This window comes from Schistocerca americana, chromosome 1 (genome assembly GCF_021461395.2).
Source record: "Schistocerca americana isolate TAMUIC-IGC-003095 chromosome 1, iqSchAmer2.1, whole genome shotgun sequence".
Taxonomy (NCBI): domain Eukaryota; kingdom Metazoa; phylum Arthropoda; class Insecta; order Orthoptera; family Acrididae; genus Schistocerca; species Schistocerca americana.
Genome location: NC_060119.1, coordinates 1,216,936,463 through 1,216,949,870, shown reverse-complemented (window position 1 = coordinate 1,216,949,870; position 13,408 = coordinate 1,216,936,463). Strand labels below are relative to the sequence as shown.

The 13,408-nt window shown below is 43.5% G+C and overlaps 1 non-coding gene across 1 annotated transcript; it reads left to right on the top strand.

Annotated features, from left to right (window-relative positions):
* The first annotated feature begins 12,890 nt into the window (after positions 1 to 12,890).
* On the top strand, positions 12,891 to 12,965 carry Trnat-cgu. Its single transcript has one exon. It is a non-coding gene; the product is annotated as a tRNA-Thr (tRNA).
* Positions 12,966 to 13,408: the final 443 nt, after the last annotated feature.

Sequence of the window (13,408 nt, the reverse complement as noted above, 5' to 3'; positions counted from 1 at the left end):
AAGCACGTACGGCTTGCTTATAACCAGGTCATGGACACAGACGTGGAAGTTTCCGCGCCAAAAATTCGGTAAGACTTTATTTAATACATGAAACACATGCACGCAAAACTCTTCCAGTCACATTTTCGAAAAGTAACAACGTGCTAGGCGATGTTGGTCGCTCTTTACAGTCAGACGTCAAGCTGCGCTTCCTTTTGCACGCTGGGTGGAAACAGAACGTGGCATTACGATGAGAAGCCGCAACGAAGAAAGGCATTAAATTTTCATTTGATGTCTCGCAGTAAACTGCAAAATAAGTGCGCGGTACCAGGATGACGTACATTTAAGGTATGCTCCGTTTCTTGGACCCTGATAATTGCACAAAGCTGCTTTTTCCCAGTGTCCGTCATGTTAAATTCATAGGAATTCGTTTGTTATCTTTCTCAGTACTGAGTAACACAGAGAGCACGCTTTAAAATTTTCCCTCGGGAATTTCGCGCTTTCAGGCGTTCCTCTGTGTACTGTCTCTCTACGGATGTTGCTTTACCTGTTTCCTTTATATGTGTGTGCGTGTTGCTACCTGCCTAAATGAGATTCATTCTATCCGTCCTTTCATCCTTTTTAATCATATCTACTTGTCCTGCGCCTACATCCTTCCTTGCAAACCCTAAAATATGACAAATTCGAATGTAATTATTCTCCCTCCTCCCACCGACACTCCCCTCCCCCCTGCCCTAACCACGCTGTCAACCCTCCCTATATGTACTGTTATGTACTATTCGTTTACATTTGTACGTGTAGGTGCACCAGTGTGATCCATCATAGCTCATTACCTGACTCCTTCTCAATAAATACTTCCAAAGAGATTCTTGCGCATCATAGTGAGTGAGCAACTACATCTACTATACCCTCATGATTCTTAAATACGTCACAGTGTTTGGTGCAGGGTGTTTCGTGAAGAAACAATACTTCCCTTGCTTACTGTTCCACTTACTAATGCTGCGATGAAATGATGAACGTCGGTAACCTACCGCATAAGCCTTATTTGTATGTTTTTTCGGTTGCGATCATTTTGTGCCGTAATTCAGCACAAAAATCCACAGTCAGTTCTAGCATTCTTACTGTCTCCTGTCGCCTTCTTCATCTCTGTAATGGGAAAGACGCCAAGCCGCACTGTGGTTTAGACAAGGTTAACACTTGCTTTTTATTTCATTCTGTTTATAGGATTTACCAGGATATACCTTTAAATATTTCTGATGCTACAATGAATTATCTATACCTAATAATTAATCCAAATGCGTGCAATGACAATATGTGAAATGGGTAACTTCCGTTAATAAGAACATATGTTTAAACATAAAATTTTGAACAGCACAACATACATTAGAGAATACAATTACAACACTGGTTTCGCTCCTACAAACCCACTGGCTGCCTGGTGAAAACAACAGACCTATATTTAGCTTTGCCTAAAAATGGTCCGTAAACGTATTTGCTCCTCTTTTTACATAACTGCTTGCCCCTTTTCCTCCCTTCACACCCTCCAGTTTAAAAAGTCTTGCTAATGTTTCTACGTTGCGGTACTGCAATAGAAAGTGTATTTTTACCTTTGTGGCCTTTTATGCTGAAGCCAACTGATCTGACGTTTAGTGACTAGCAACGCTTTAATAGCTGCAAAGTCTCTTTTTTTTTTTTTTTGAGTCCTCAATCATCAATCCTCTGACTGGTTTTATGCGGCCAGCTACGAATTCCTCTCCTGTGCCAACCTCCTCACCTCTGAGTAGCACTTGCAGCCTACGTCCTCAGCTATTTGCAGAAAGTATTCCGATCTCTGTCTTCCTCTACACTTTTTGCACTCTACAACTCCATCTAGTTGGTTGGAAGTCATTTCCTGATGTCTTAACATATGTCCTATCACCCTGTCTTTAGTCAGCCGGCCGAAGTGGCCGTGCGGTTAAAGGCGCTGCAGTCTGGAACCGCAAGACCGCTACGGTCGCAGGTTCGAATCCTGCCTCGGGCATGGATGTTTGTGATGTCCTTAGGTTAGTTAGGTTTAACTAGTTCTAAGTTCTAGGGGACTAATGACCTCAGCAGTTGAGTCCCATAGTGCTCAGAGCCATTTGAACCATTTGTCTTTAGTCAGTGTTTTCCACGTATTCTTTCCTCTACAGTTCTGTACATAAACTCTCATTCCTTACCTTATCAATATTTCCATCATTCGCCAGTAGCACCACATCTCAAGCGCTTCGATTCTCCTCTATTCCGTTTTTTCCACAGTCCATGTTTCATTACCATGCAATGCTGTGATCCAAACGTACATTCTCAGAAATGTCTTACTGATATTAAGGCCTATGTTTCATACTAGTAGATTTCTCATGACCAGGAATTCCCTTTCTGCCAGTTCTAGTCTTCTTTTGATGTCCTTCTTGCTCCGTCCGTCATTGGCTTTTTTGCTGCCTAGGTAGTAGAATTCCTTAACTTCATCTACTTCGTGACCACCAATCATGTTAAATTTCTCGCTGTTCTCATTTCTGCTACTTTACATCAATTTACTCTCAGTCCATACTTGCCGGCCTGGGTGCCCGAGCGGTTCTAGGCGCTACAGTCTGGAACCGCGCGACCGCTACGGTCGCAGGTTCGAATCCTGCCTCGGGCATGGATGTGTGATGTCCTTAGGTTAGTTAGGTTTAAGTTGTTCTAAGTTATATGGGACTAATGACCTCAGAAGTTAAGTCCCATAGGACTCAGAACCATTTTTTCAGTCCATACTCATTAGACTACTGTTCATTACATTCATCAGATCACGTAAATCTTCTTCACTTTCACTCATGATAGCAATGTTACCAGGAAATCGTACTATTGATATCCTTTCACCTAAATTTTAATTCCACTCCTGAACCTTTCTTTCGTTTTTGTCATTGCTTTTTCGATGTACAGATTGAACAGTAGCGACGAAACACTACATCCTTGTCTTACATCATTTTTAATTCCAGCATTTCGTTCTCAGTCGTACACTCTTATTATTACCTCTTGGATCTTGTACATATTGTATATTACCACTAACTCCCTGTAGGTTACCCCTGTTTTTCTCAGAATTTCGAACACCTTGCACCATTTCACACCGTCGAACACATATTCCAGGTCGACAAATACTATGAACGTGTATTGATTTTTTCTTTAATCTTGCTTCTGTTATCAATCTCATCGTCAGACTTGCCTCTCCACAGCTTTTACCTTCCCTAAAGCCAAACTGATCCTTATGGAACACATCCTCAATTTTCTTTTCCATTCTTCTATATGTTGTTCTTACTAGCAACTTGGATGCATAGAGACCTTCAGTGTACTCTTCTCACCTATCAGCTCTCTTCTCTACATTTTACAGTGGAACTCCCGTTCAACTCGTACTGTTACCACCCTTGCTTTTAATTACACCGGAATTTATTTTTACTTTCCTGTATTCTGAGTCAGTCCGTCCGACAATTATTTCTTTTTCAATTACCTCACATTTTTCTGGTGCTGCCATTTCATCTTAGCTTCCATGAACTGGCTATTTATTTCAATCTTCAGCGACTTGTATTTCTGTATTTCTGAATTTCACTGAACATTGTTTTACTTCTTTCTTTCATCGATCAATTGAAATATTCCTTGTGTTACCCATTGTTTCTTCGCAGCTTCCTTCTTTGTACCTATGTTTTTCTTTGCAACTTTTGAGAGAAGTCCTTTCCTCTTCACCTATACTTCCTACTTCACTATTCCTTTCTGCTGTATCTATAGCCTCAGAGAAATTCAAGCTTATCTCTTCAATCTTTAGTGCTTCCGTATCCATTTTCTTTGCGTATTGTTTCTTCCTGACTAATCTCTTCGGCCTACTGTTCATCACTACTACATTGTGATCTGATCTGTATTTGCTCCTGGGTACACCTGTGTCTGACCATGACGTAATCTAACTGTAATCTTTCTGCATCATCCGGCCTTTTACAAGTGTACCTCCTCCTCTTGTGATTATTGAACAGAATTTTCGCGGGAACTTTATTACAGAACTCTTTTGCCTATCTCATTCCTTGTCAGAAGCCCATATTCCCCTATAACCATTTCTTCTAATCCTTTCCCTGCAACTGCATTCCAATCCTCGACGACTATTAGATTTTCATCGCCTTTTACGTACTTGATTATCCTTTCAGTATTCTCATATACTTTCTCTATGTGTTCATCTTCAGCTTGCGACGTTGGCGTGTATACCTGAACTATCGTTATCGGTGTTGGTTTGCTGTCGGTCCTGATAAGAACAACCCTAACACTAAACTGTTCACAGTAACACACTCGCTGCCCTACCTTCCTATTGATAACGAATCCTACTCCTGTTACACCCTTTTTCTCTGCTGTTGGTATTACCCTATGTTCATCTAACCAGAAATCATTATCTTCTTCCATTTCACTTCAACGACCAATACTATGTCTATATTGAGCCTTTGCATTTCCTTTTCCGGATTTTCTAGCTTCCCTATTACGTTCAAGCTTCTGATATGCCACACCCCGACTCGTGGAACATTATCGTTTCGTTGGTTATTCAGTCTTTTTCTCATGGTCTCCTCCCTTTTGCAGTCTCCTCCCGGGGATCCAAATGGGGGACCATTCCGGAATCTCTTGCCAATGGAGAGAACATAATGACACTTTTTCAATTGTAGTGCACATGTTCTGTGGATACAAGTTACGTGTCTTGAATGCAATGGTTTCCATTGCCTTCTGCGTCCTCACGCCGCTGATCATTGCTGATTCTTCCGCCTTTAGGAGCAGTTTCGCACCCCTAGGAGAAGAGAGTGCCCGGAATCTCTATCCGCTCCTCCGCCCTCTTTGACAACGCCGTTGGCAGAATGAGGCTGACTTCTTATGGCGGAAGTCTTCGTCTGCCAATGCTGATTATTTTTGGAAATGTAAGTGCGGTGGGTTTTGAACCCAAAACCAAGGTGGTTTTCATTACTAATCAAAGTTGTTACCCCTATACCACGACTAGTACCTTGGGGAAAACATGGCTGGGGCATCTGCTACCTCAATGTAAAGATGGACCTTTTGGTCATCGATTTCAACATCATACTTGGTTGTTGTAGTACGCCTGGTAGCTTCTTAGGAGATCGTTCATTGACAGTAACTGTGTCGTCCACTGAACTCAAAAGAAGCAAATTCTTGTTCTTTTTCCTCTTATAGCATGTTAGAGTCATGTCGCCTGAGTTTTAACGAGAACTGTTACGTAATTATATGTTCTATAAATTTTGATCGATCCCTCTTCTTAAAGTCATGACATCCCCACAACAGCCTCCCTGTTTCCGTTCCAATTTCTCCGATCAGCCTCACTCCATCGCCCCTTGCCCCCTCCCCCCCATCAGCAACATATACCTATTTAAAGCTTCTTTCCATTTCATTTCACTGACCCCTACTACATTGAGCCTTTGCATTTCCCTTTTCCCATTTTCTAGTTTCCATAACATGTTCAAGCTTAAACTGCAGCTGCAAAACACAGTACTCTGTTATGTGATTCTGAGCATTCAAGATAGATTGCTAACACAACTATTTAGGTAAATTCTACATTTATGTACACATATTTTGTAGAGTCTTGTACTGCAAGGAAGCAAGGGAGAGGATGTTGTTACATGTGGCCAGTATCCTCTTTCTATAACACAAATGCACACTCGGATTAATACGGTCCTTTATTTACATGAACTGGAAACATTTACTTAAGTTCAATAAAGTCCATGTTTTGTGGTACAAGCTCATCAGTAATAGTCCCCTTGTGGACAGATGTGATGTCAGTATCAGTAATCTTGCTAATACGAACTTTTGGGTCCTCGCTGTTAGTAAAGTAAAATTCTGGTAGAGGTAAACTAGACCTGCTGTAATCACTAATGTGGTCACTATGTACTGTCATAGCCTGTGATGAACTAAACCCACACTGAGAGTAAACTGACAGACGCCAAAATGGATGGTTAAGTGAGGACCACCGGTCAGTGGCAGCAGACTAAATACATGCTGTCAAGAGGGCGTTGGCGGCGTGTTCCCTGTGGATGTGTCTCTGGCCTCTCTCATGATAGATGCACTCGACCCAGTGCCCACTAATTGATCTTCGAGCTTCATCTCCGCTGACCAGTCTGCTGGCGACAGCTTACGCCAGCACATATTTTCTTTTCTAATTATTGTAAAATATTGGAAAGTACATATTTAATTTTTCTTTTTTTAGATCTGAAAATGATCAAAACTGATCGAAACATGTAATCATTAAAAATGTGCACCTGATACGAAGCAATTAATGAGAATTATCTTACGTTATATAGTGTAGTTGTGTGCGAAGGTATTACAGCAGAAGTTGCTGATTCAGTGAGTTCCCTTCTGTATCTCTTCAATGTACCTGAAATGCTTGTACGCACAACATGCTCTGCCTCCCCGTAGGGCATTGCCCATCTTTTCCTACATAAGGAAAACCATTCACCAGGTACTTAAAATTTGTATCAACTGCAAGCCAAAACTTTATTTGTGGATTTTTTTTGGGTCATCAGTCTTCCACCACAAATTCATCTCCTGTGCCAGCCTCTTCATCTCAGAGTAGCACTTGCAACCTATGTCCCCAGTTATTTGCTGGATGTATTCCAATCTCTGTCTTCCTCTAGAATTTTTGCCCTCTACAGTTCCCTCTAGTGACATGGAAGTCATTCCCTCACGTCTTAACTGATGTCCTCTCCTTTCTCCTTATCAGTGTTTTCCACTTATTCCTTTCCTCTCCGATTCTGCTCAGAAACTTCTCATTCCTTATCTTACCAGTCCACCTAATTTTCTACATTCGTCTGTAGCATCACATCTCAAATTCTACGATTATCTTCTGTTCCGGTTTTCTCTCAGTCCATGTTTCACTACCATACGATGCTGTACTCCAGACGTACTTTCTCAGAAATGTCTTCCTCAAATTAAGGCCTATGTTTGATATTAGTAGACTTCTCATGGTCAGGAATGCCGTTTTTGCCATTGCTAGTCTGCTTTTGATGTCCTCGTTGCTCTTTCCGTCACTAGTTATTTTACTGCCTAGGTAGCTGACCATCTCTTTCTTGACCATCAATACTGTTGTTAAGTTTCTCGCTGTTCTAATTTCTGCTAATTCGCATTACTTTAGTCTTTCTTCGATTTACTCTCAGTTCATATTCTGCACTCATTAGATTGTTCATTCCGTTCAGCCGATCATGTATTTCTTCTTCACCTTGACTGAGGATAGCAATGTAATCAGCGAATCGTATCATTGATATCCATTCACCTTGAATTTTAATTACATTCCTGAACCTTTCTTTTATTTCCATCATTTCTTCTTCGACGTACAGACTGAAAAGTAGGGGGGGAAAGACTACGTCCCTGTCTTACACCGTTTTTAATCCGAGCACTTCGTTCTTCGTTGTCAACTCTTCTTGTTCCCTCTAGGCTCTTGCACATATTGTATATTACCCGTCCCTCCCTATAACTTACCTCTGTTTTTCTCAAAATTTCGAACATCTTGCTCCATTTTACAGTGACGTGTCTTGAAATTTCTTTAGTCTTGCTTCAGTTATCAACCGCAACGTCAGAATTGCCTCTCTAGTGCCTTTACCTTCTCCAAAGCCGAACTGATCGTCATCTAGCACATCCTCATCCAGCCATAAATCTTTGTCTTCTTTCCATTTCACATACTGACCCCTAATATGTCTACATTGAGCCTTTGCATTCCTGTTTTTTAGTTTCCCTAACATGTTCAAGCTTCTGTCATTCCACGCCCCGATTGGTAGAACATTATCCTTTAGTTGATTACTCAATCTTTTTCTCATGTTCATCTCCCTCTTGGCACCCCCTCCCGGAGATCCGAATAGGGAACTATTCCGAAATCTTTTGCCAATGGAGAGATCACCATGACACTTTTCAATTGTGGGCCACATGTCCTGTGGATACAAGTTACGTGTCTTTAATGTAGTGGTTTCCATTGCCTTCTGCATCCTCATGCCGTTGGCCACTGCTGATTCTTTCGTCTTTTCCACCGCTAGGACAAGAGAGTGCCCCGAACCTCTGTCCCCTCCACCGCCCTCTTTGACAAGGCCGTTGTCAGAACGAGGATGACTTCTTATGCCGGAGGTCGTCAGCCGCCAATGCTGATAATTAATCATATTTTAAGCAGTGGAGAGATTCGAACCCGTTCAAGCTTCTGATATTCCACACCCCGACTCGTAAAATTCGTTGGTTATTCTGTCTTTTTCTCATGATATCCTCCCTTTTACTATCCATCATCATGACACTCTTTCAATTACAGGCCACATGTCCTGTGGATACAAGATACGTGTCTTGAATACAGTGGTTTCCATTGCCTTCTCATTCCTCATGCCGTTGACCGTTGCTGATTCTTCCGCCTTTAGGGGCAATTTCCTACCCCTAGGACAAGAGAGTGCCCTGAACATCTCTCCGCTCCTCAGCCCTCTTTGGAAAGGCCGTTGGCAGAATAAGAGTGACTTCTTATGCCGCAAGTATTGGTTGCCAATGATTGTTATTAATCTAAATGTACGCAGTGGTGGGTTTTGAGCCCAGAACCGAGGACCCTTTGATTACTAAGACGCTACCCCTAGACCACGGGTGCAAGCCATTCCTGGTTTACTGATCACATATTGAATGAGAGTGTATCTATCCTTGCACGGAAACAGCTTCTCATCCAAGAGTGATTTTTTCATATGGAACGTAATGCTACAAGAATCAGGCAATGAATGAATTTCAAATACGAGTAGCAGGTGTAAAGCGACTTGTACTTAGTCTTTGGCAAAGTCTGTCCATTTTTCAACTCGCATGAACACCAAAATTTCTGTGACTTGTTCACATGTCCGTATCCACCAAAATCCAAAAATGGTTCAAATGGCTCTGAGCACTATGGGACTCAACTGCTGAGGTCATTAGTCCCCTAGAACTTAGAACTAGTTAAACCTAACTAACCTAAGGACATCACAAATATCCATGCCCGAGGCAGGATTCGAACCTGCGACCGTAGCGGTCTTGCGGTTCCAGACTGCAGCGCCTTTAACCGCACGGCCACTTCGGCCGGCCCACCAAAATCCATCAATAGTGGTCCTTCTACCAGGAGTTCATTGTGACACTTCTCAGAAAGGTCCTTTCTTTGCAGATTTGCACCTCATAATTACTTATTAAAAGTCATAGAAAATGGAATCTGTAGAATAAACTATTTACAGGAAGTATTCTACGAAAGAAAAGAACTCGCCAAAAGCACAGGTGCGGTCCTTGCAGTATTAAACGATGATTAGCTCTATAACTGGCAGCAAAGCATTCAATAAGTCGTATGAGGGAAGGACGACACCACGTCCGATGATATGAGGGCTTGCTGAGAAATTACGCCTCCGAATTTTTTATTCTGTTCTCAGTATCGGTCGAGGTATTACATTTCATGCATGCTACTCGGTAGACTCTCCCGCTTTGCTGACGCAATTTGCAATCCTCTGCCGCTAGAGGGATCCGAATTACAGTGAGCAATATGGCAGTGTGTAACATAACTACGTCGGTGAGTGAGATACAGCGTACTGTAATCGCGTTTCTAATCGCAGAAAACGCGCTTTCAATTGAAATCCGTAGGATGATGAAAGCTGTGTACGTTTATGATTGTATCGATATCATGAATTGCGAGTGGGATTGTTCACAATTTTGACCCCAAGGACAAGAGAGCATCAGTGCAGTTCCGCTGCAAGGATACCAAACGCCAAAAAATTTCAAGGCCATTCCACTAGCAGGCAAAGTCAAGCTCACAGTTTTATGGGCGCGGTGCATTTGCAATTCGTGCCTGAAGTCACCACCATAAACTCTGTACAATATTGCGAGTTCCTCAGAAAACTGAAAGCACGAATTCGAAGAGTTTGTCTACACGTGGATAACCTTCTCCTTCAGCACAACATTGCCAGACGACACACGAGTGCTGCGACATCTGCAACAATCCGACGCATTGTGTTCACTTTCATCGATCATCGTCCATAGAGACCCGACTTAGGATACCTTCTGATTTTAATCCGTTTCCAAAACTTAAAGAATACCTTTGAAGGCTTCACTTTGATGGTTGTGGAGCTGTGTAAGCAGAGGTGAGATTATGGCTCCGTCAACAAATTCAAACATTCTGCAGTGGCGGTATCAACAAACTGGTTACTCACTGGGAGAAATGCGTTCGTCGGCAGGGCGACCGTGTTGAGAAATAAGTATGAAGACATGAAAAATGCAGAGACAGAATTTTAATAACGTTGCGTTTATTTAAAAAGCATTGACAGTTTTCACGTCATAGATTTGGAGGCACCACTTTTCAGAACACTCTCGTGCTATTCCTACTACAGCACAATTGTACTTAAACTAGCATTAGGTAGCAAGTAAGCTTTAATTTCATTATATTAGAGAATTAATACATTGTTCAACTTCTTTGAAGGGTGTGCTGTAGGAGTTACAACAGCAAACATCTAAATAATGCTCAAAGAATCTCTTCTGCTTATTTCCTTTGAATCTTCTGCGTCTACTTCGCTACTTCTTCCTGAGATGGTCTCAGACGAGATATATCAACAGCTACATACATACTCCGGAAGCCACCGTAAGATGCGTGGCTGACGCTAACCGTACCAATACTTGTCATTTTCTTTGCTGTTCCACTCGCAAATAGAGCGAGGGTGAAACGACAGTCTGTACGCCTTCGTATGAGCCCTAATTGCTCGTATCTTGTTTTCGTGGTCCTTACGCGCAATGTATATTGGAGTCAGCAGCCGGTAACAAATCTAGCAGTCCGACCTGGTACGGATACCAAACACTCGAGCAGTACTTAAAATATGTCGCACCAGCGCCCTGCATGCTGTCTCCTTTACAGGTGAACCACTCTTTCCTAAAATTCTCTCAATAAACCGAAGTCGACACTTCACCTTCCCTATCACAGGTCTCATATGCTCGTTCCACCTCACATCGCTCTACAACGTTATACCCAGATATTTAAACGACTTGACTGTATCAAGCAGGACATTAGTAATACTGCATCCGAACTTTACACGTTTGATCTCCCTACTCACCCGCATTAACTTACATTTCTCCACTCATCACACTAACTGGGAATTTCGTCTAAGTCGTCTTGTATCTTCCTACAGTCACTCAACTACGTGTAAAAATCGGCGGGACGATAGGTTTGTATGCTACGTCCTTCGTGAGTGACTTACTTCTCGTCAGGATTATTCGAAAGATTCCCAGTCGAGTAACTCCCTGCGACTAGGCTCATATTACAGTGCAGTTTAAAGCGTTTCGGGCATTTTCACAACTTTCTCATAATTGTTCGTCAGTCGTGCAATCAAATGATTTTTGTATGCAAAAAAAAAAAAAAAAAAGAAATGGTTCGCATGGCTCTGAGCACTATGGGACTTAACATCTGAGGTCATCAGTCCTCTAGAACTTAGAACTACTTAAACCTAACTAACCTAACGACATCACACACATCAATGGCCGAGGCAGGATTCGAACCTGCGACCGTAGCGGTCGCGCGGTTCCAGACTGAAGCGCCTAGAACCGCTCGGCCACCGCGGCCGGCAAAACTTTTGTATGCAGTGCGTTACAATTGTGTCAGCTGTCAACCCCTGCTCCGATCATCGATCCCCTCCAGGTATTCCTGCAGTTCGACACTTTTTTCTGGAACTGCCACAGCTACAGCATAATTTATGATTAACCTCGTAAGATTTGATCATGTAAATCAGCCGCTGACCTGGTCCTGTGTGCTACCGATGGACACCCAAAACGTGTTGTTCAGGACTTTAGAGCGGACGTGTGGGCATCCGTGTGTGGGCGATGGTTAGGTGATTAAGAACACGATAAATGTGTGTTCAGTGGCAATGACTCGGCTTTATCGCCATAATTCTACCGCTAAGAGCACAGAAGACTGAATTTACAGCACCTGGAGGCCACAGACAGACAGGTATGCTGTCTGCAAGAGGAGCTGAACGGTACGGCTAGATCGAACGAGGGCTGGCTGGGAACAAGCGACCGGTCGGAGTCGCAGCCCGCTCACCGGTCTCCCCTGCGTCCCCACGTGACTATTCTCGTTTCTCTGATTGGCTGCCGGGGATGCTTTAGACGAGCGTGCCTGCCTTAGCGACAATCTCCGAAGGCGTTACCCCATCAGGAGCACCCACTGTGAGAATTCTCTTATGTGAAGTGAGTATGGGTCGGTGCTGACATCCGCCGGCCGAAGTGGCCGTGCGGTTAAAGGCGCTGCAGTCTGGAACCGCAAGACCGCTACGGTCGCAGGTTCGAATCCTGCCTCGGGCATGGATGTTTGTGATGTCCTTAGGTTAGTTAGGTTTAACTAGTTCTAAGTTCTAGGGGACTAATGACCTCAGCAGTTGAGTCCCATAGTGCTCAGAGCCATTTGAACCATTTGGTGCTGACATCCAGTCATATCTGATGCTGTGCCGGCCCACACCTACCACAACTCGACACTGATGCCTTTCTGCATCGTACAATGAATCAAAAATGACAAAAATAAATATTAAAGGAAACTTCCTGGCAGATTAAAACTGTGTGCCCGACCGAGACTCGAACTCGGGACCTTTGCCTTACGCGGGCAAGTGGTAGAGCACTTGCCCGCGTAAGGCAAAGGCCCCGAGTTCGAGTCTCGGTCGGGCACACAGTTTTAATCTGCCAGGAAGTTTCATTTCAGCGCACACTCCGCTGCAGAGTGAAAATCTCATTCTGGAAACATCCCCCAGGCTGTGGCTAAGCCATGTCTCCGCAATATCCTTTCTTTCAGGAGTGCTAGTTCTGCAAGGTTCGCAGGAGAGCTTGTGTAAAGTTTGGAAGGTAGGAGACGAGGAACTGGCAGAAGTAAAGCTGTGAGTACTGGGCGTGAGTCGTGCTTCGGTAGCTCAGTTGGTAGAGCACTTGCCCGCGTAAGGCAAAGGTCCCGAGTTCGAGTCTCGGTCGGGCACACAGTTTTAATCTGTCAGGAAGTTTCATTTCAGCGCACACTCCGCTGCAGAGTGAAAATCTCATTCTGTAAATATTAAAGGTTTTAAATCACTAACAAAATTCCCTTCCCGCTCTGTCTGCCTGTCCACCATGGACAATGCAGACTGCACCCGGCGTCCATTCGGCTAAACAGCCGCCAGACGCTTTGTTGAGAGCGATGGTGCCACTGGCCGGCGCTACTTGTGACACACAAAGCGACCCATCCCGTGAGACTGAGAGGCTGTAACAATCCCCTTCTGGTAGGTATAGAACTAACTCGCTGGTACTGTTGCAACAAGCGACGAGCTAATAAGCTCACGCCCTGCTCTGCAAATTATGCTGTTGCGCCGTCGAACCTCCGTTTAGGCAACAAGCACTGCGCCGCCCGCTGTAAACACGCCAAGTGCCGCAACAATAGCGTAGA